General features: G+C 33.1%; 1 pseudogene; it reads left to right on the forward strand.

Annotated features, from left to right (window-relative positions):
- The first annotated feature begins 1,351 nt into the window (after positions 1-1,351).
- On the forward strand, positions 1,352-2,957 carry LOC149194578 (AAA-ATPase At4g30250 pseudogene; annotated as a pseudogene).
- Positions 2,958-5,472: the final 2,515 nt, after the last annotated feature.

Below are 5,472 nucleotides of genomic sequence, written 5' to 3' on the forward strand. Positions count from 1 at the left end.
TATTCGTATTCAAATTCGAACTTGGTAACTATGGTGTTGACCATATTAGTGTTAATGTGGATCGAATTTGGAAATTGTGCTTCTCAATGTGTGGACAACCTTGACTTCAAATCATAGTTATTAAATTCGAATTTGAAGACTAATACAATTCGATTTAATACGGAAAAATTCGATTGATTAAAATTCAATACGGAAAAATTTGGAAATATAAAACTTATAAATTCGTTATATTTTTAAATTTAAAAAAAAAAAAATACAAATTCTATATTTTTTAGGATTTAATTATTTTCCTTTAATTACTTATAAATTGAAACAATTAAAAATATTATACTTATATATAATATTATATAAATCTGTTTTTCGAAAAAAAATACACGGAAAAATATCATTTTCTTAAAAAAAAAAATTATAATTTTCTAAAAAAATTGCCAATCTCAAATCAATTTTTTTTATCTCTTAAAAATAAAAAATAACGTGAATATTGATTAATAACTTAAAACCTAAATATCTACCTGTAGATTAGTTCTTTTAGTGAATCCTGTTAGAAAGCACATTGTAGAGGAGTTATTTATGTTGTAAATTATGTTCCTCCTATTAAAGGCTGCAAATACCATGTTTTTGCGATCTGTTCTCTCCACTGATTGTGAGCATGTCGAGTCCGCATTTCCTAGTCGAGCAAGGGAAGGGAATATTACGGGACTCTCTCTCATCCATAATTCTGACTCCATCCACGTCAATTTTGTGGGGAATAGAAACTAATTACATTCTACCGTGATCGAATCCAATTTAATCTTATTTTTCACCGAACCGAATCGAATCGAATGGAGTTGTCTATAATGCGACTTTTTGAAGATTCAGGTGACGGAATCCGGCGGAAGAAATTGAGGTTAAATCTTGATTTGTTGCAGTTAAAATGGCTTTTTAACTGCATATTTGGATTAGCCTCTAGAACGCTTTGATTGTGCAGAAACTAGCTATCAAACTTGCGATTCCAATAAATTACTGCCGAATTTTTACCGGAAAAACCCACCCGAAAAAATTCCAAAAAATCGCATTATAGACAAGTGCGAATCGAATTACCGAATATTCGAATTTTTCAACCTGATTAGGCCGAATTTGGTACGTGTTCACCAAGAATACGTGCTCGGGAAGCAGGCGAGGATACGTGTTCACCAAGAATACGTGCTCGGGAAGCAGGCCAGGATACGTGTTCACCAAGGAAGCCACTGCCTTAAACCGCGTGAAACTTGTTGACCGAATTATTCACTGATTCTGTCGAACAGGTTACAGTAGCCTGCGGATCGATATAAAAGGTTCTCACCCCAAAGATTACATCACATGCGAAGGAAATCATCGTTTGAAGATGGAGAAAGTGATTGCCCAAATTTGGTCATTGATTGGTCTCTTCACTGTCCTCCAAAACTTCCTTCCTCCGCAGTTGCTCCAGTTGCTGAATAGATGGTTGTTCCTCTTTCAGGAACGTTTCAATACCGATTACGAACTTGAGATTCCAGAGTTCAATGGGAATTATGGAGCCAATTCAAACGAGGTGTACGAGGAAGTGGAGCTCTATTTAGCCAGCCTCGACGCCATTAAGGGAGCCCGGAGACTAACTGTATTTCGCCGAAAGGGATCGCGCAGTGTGAACTTTGGTCCGGCTCACGATGAGGTCATACAGGAATGCTTCGAAGGAGCCACAATGTCGTGGTCTCACCACGTTCAAATTGTTGGTACCGACAATCGGGTCGATAGGCGGTGGTTTTCCCTGGAAACAGCGAGGTCAAACGAGCGCTTGCTGTCGGCCTATTTTGATCATATTGCGAAAGCTGCAGCTGAAATCAAGAGACAGAGGAGGAGCATAACCATCTATACCAATAATGGAGACGGCCGATATGGGGATGGATGGACCGGTGTTCCGTTCAAGCATCCATCCACTTTCAGTTCTCTGGCCCTCGATCCGATGACGAAGGAGAAAATTATAAATGATCTCGACTGCTTCAAGAAAGGAAAGGAGTTTCACAACAGAGTGGGCCGTGCTTGGAAGCGAGGGTACCTTCTGTACGGACCCCCTGGAACAGGGAAATCTAGTCTCGTGGCCGCCATATCTAACTATATGAAGTACGATGTGTACGAGCTGGAGCTCACAAAGGTTTTCGACAACTCCGAGCTTCGTATGCTGCTACTGCGAATCAGCAGCGGATCCATCATTGTTATTGAGGATATCGACTGCTCGCTTGACCTAAGGGACAGGCTTTCGCACCCTCCAAATCCTCATGATGAACAGCAAAGCGGGAGCCGAGTAACTCTTTCAGGACTTCTTAACTTCACGGATGGGCTATGGTCGTGCTGTGGGGAGGAACGAATTATCATCTTCACAACAAACCATAAGGATAGGCTTGACCCTGCACTTTTAAGATCGGGCAGGATGGACATGCACATACTCCTCTCTTTCTGCAATTTTCCTGCATTCAAATCTCTTGCATTCAACTATTTGCAGATGGAAGACCATCCACTTTTTTCTGCTGTGAAGGAGAGCATGAGGGAGACTGGAGCCGAGATGACTCCTGCAGAAATCTCTGAGATCCTGATAAATCATTTGGACGACCCTCTGAAAGCCTTGAATGCAGTTATTTCTGCACTCAACGATCGGGTTAAATCAACATCTGTAACAGAGTGTAAAGAGCATAAAGAAACTGAAGAAAGAAGAGCGATGGCCAAAGATGGGATTAGGCCATGGAGGAAGAAGGGGAGGCAGGGGAAGGCGAAACGTCACTCCAAATCCAGGCATACAATGGATTGTCTTGAATTGATACCGTCACATTGAAAACGGTGTTCAAATTTCAGAGTCATTTCTTCGATGATATTATTATGTATTATTGATTCGATGGAAATCAAATAATTCATCGTTTCGTCGTAACCTGTATGAATAATCCTCTACTTCAAAAGTTGTGTATGCTGTAGGCTAGGGTATTATTAGTGAAATGACACCAGCAGAATTGTAGGCCTCAGAGCTGCTCAGGAACCATTTCTTCGATTTCTGCAATTCATATAACGATACTTTCTCTCATTATAAATTTACGTTCTTCTCACGTTATGAACTTATATGTTTATATCTACATGGTTTTGTTTTTTGTTTTTCTTAATACTTTGTTTTTTTATAATTCTATCACGTAATTGTGAACCATAAGACCTGGTTCTATATATTAAGATAGATAATATTTGAATTATATATGTAAAAGAGCACACCATAAAACTTGGGTCTAAATATTTAGATAGATAACATTTGAAATTATATATGTAAAAGCGATTCTGAAAATATGTCAATATGTTTTATTAATATAATAACCTAAAACAGATAATATTTGAAATCTGTGCTAATATGCTAACACGTTTTATTAATGATGGGAAAAATAAAAACTAGCATAATTAAAAGGTTGAAATCCAACAGATATTATTTTTCGCCTTTTAATACTTTTGAGAATTGTGTAGAAAGTAGAAAATGATAACCATTAACTTATTTCGACCATTAATATAATTGTACTTTGTTAATGTGATGGTATTAGTTACATACCTAGTCACCCAACAATGGTAATTATTAGTCCAATAAATATATTAAAACTTTTAACAAAAAAACTTTTCCATTAAAAACAAAATTTCATAATTATTATTAATTTTGTCGTGCTTATTTTTTTCTTTGGTATGCAATGAAAGTTTTCAGGTGACAGAAAAAGTAATTCAATACCTAATTATATATTTTTTAAATAATTATAACCATTAAAATATATATAATATATATACGATATTTTTTTTAAATGAATTATTTATAATAATTACAAAACCATTGATTAATTGAGTAGATTTTCTACTTAAATCTGAAAGCATAAGCAATTTTTTTTACTTTCTATTTATATCTTTTTAAATAATAAAATCCATTTTTTATATACAAATAATTTATCTAAAATAAAATCAAAATTAAAATCAATATTTTTATTTCTAAACAATATATATTTTAATTAACCAAAATAAAAATAAATTGAATCATTGAGTTTAGAGGTTCATTCTATAGCTAGTATAATGTGTAACTTTGTTTATCCATTATCAAAATTGAAATTTTCATCAAACTTGAAATTTTACTCATGTTTGTCCAAATAAAAATTTTAAAATAAAAAAATATTAAACCATACAAAATATTTAAATAATGTATGTTCATAAAAAAAATGCACTTGAAAAAATTGGATCCTTCTCTGCTTATGTTAGATCCATATTTAAGATGGATCTATATTGGTAAAAGACAAATATAATGACACAATGGAATGCTTCTCTACTTGAATTTTAAAATCACTATAATTGATAAACTACATTTAATTACCAATCTAGAGATTAAATCTATAGAGTTGCAAAATCTCTTTTTCAAATGCAAAACAAAAAGAAACTTTTACAGAAATTTAACCCTAATATAATGGGAAGATAGATCTAAGTTGATCAAATTTATATCTTTATTTTGTTATATAACATATAAAAATATAGACAATATTTCCATATTCATTCATAATTATTTTAAAATTTATAATAAAAATAATCTTAATCACTCAATTTCAAATAAACACACTTAGCTTTTATAATTTCATTTTAATATATAATTTAACTAAACTATTTTTATCTTTATTACATTATTATTTTAATTAAAAATATAAACCATTAACCGTGGATCTTTACTTACCCTATTTTTTTTGTTTTTTTGGATATATAACTTATAAAAATGTATAAATATTTTTTATATTAATTCAAAAAAAATTCCAACTTTCATAACCAAAATTGAAAGAGGAAAATGCTAGACAATCACTTTGCAAATACATGATAAGAAAAATACCACCCGATACTTCATAAATGAAAACTTACTTCAGAAATCCCATACTGTTACTGTACCATTTAATGGCATTTCATCACATCACAAAGATGGATATGCAAAGGAACACAAAAGTATATTTTTCTACGAATTTAACTCCATTTAAATGGGCGATCCTGCTTTGTAAGACATGGTACGCCTTCAAAATGTTTTCTCTAAAACCTCACGCTTATTTATATTTAATGATATTGAGTTTTAAAATAAAAGCATTGATAGAGTACATTGTGCTCATCGTAATTTTTTCAGTTTGTAGCACTTGGGAAGGTCTGGAGGAGCCGGCTCCAAGATTGCCAGAGGACCGTGACCGTTCTTCACTATAAACACCATATTCAATCGCCATGTTAACTGCTCGTCTAAATGGCAGTGGAGAAACCACACTCTTGTCCAAAGAACAACTGTTGTTTGCTTGTTATTCTACGAAAGAGTAAAGTATGATTGATCTGAATCGAAGTGCAACAATACTAATTATCAGTTTATATCTGGGATTATTGTTAGGTTTTCCTTACAGTAAAACCCCTGGGTTTTAGTAAATTTCCAAAACACTATTATCATATTTTTTGAGTAGT

Source organism: Pinus tabuliformis, chromosome 2_2 (genome assembly GCF_031772625.1).
Source record: "Pinus tabuliformis cultivar Carrire ecotype Pingquan chromosome 2_2, CPIR1, whole genome shotgun sequence".
Taxonomy (NCBI): domain Eukaryota; kingdom Viridiplantae; phylum Streptophyta; class Pinopsida; order Pinales; family Pinaceae; genus Pinus; species Pinus tabuliformis.